Consider the following 225-nt stretch of genomic DNA (forward strand, 5'->3'; position numbering starts at 1 on the left):
GCCGGCAGGCGGGGCGGCGGGCGGCTTACCTGCGCTCCCTCCCGAGGTGCCCCAGCGCGGGCCGGCTCTGGGCGTCTCTGGGGTACTTCCTCAAAAGGACACAGGACCGACAAGAAAGTTGGTTCTTAAATAACTTCCTAAGAGCGCGCCCCCCTCCCGTCCCACAGCGATTTCTCCTCCCACTGCCTGACGGCTGGAGCCAGCGGCTCTCTGCGACTCTCTTTA

General features: G+C 64.9%; 1 protein-coding gene across 1 annotated transcript in view; it reads right to left on the reverse strand.

Moving 5' to 3' along the window:
* The window catches only part of F13A1 (coagulation factor XIII, A1 polypeptide), a 148,304-nt gene extending 148,183 nt beyond the window's left edge, over positions 1-121 (reverse strand). Inside the window, exon 1 of the mRNA XM_010835833.1 lies at positions 30-121. The gene's annotated coding sequence lies outside the window, so the exon portion shown is untranslated. The remainder of the gene's footprint in view (positions 1-29) is intronic.
* Positions 122-225: the final 104 nt, after the last annotated feature.

The sequence above is a fragment of the Bison bison genome, unplaced genomic scaffold (genome assembly GCF_000754665.1).
Source record: "Bison bison bison isolate TAMUID 2011002044 unplaced genomic scaffold, Bison_UMD1.0 scf7180017864053, whole genome shotgun sequence".
Classification (NCBI taxonomy): domain Eukaryota; kingdom Metazoa; phylum Chordata; class Mammalia; order Artiodactyla; family Bovidae; genus Bison; species Bison bison.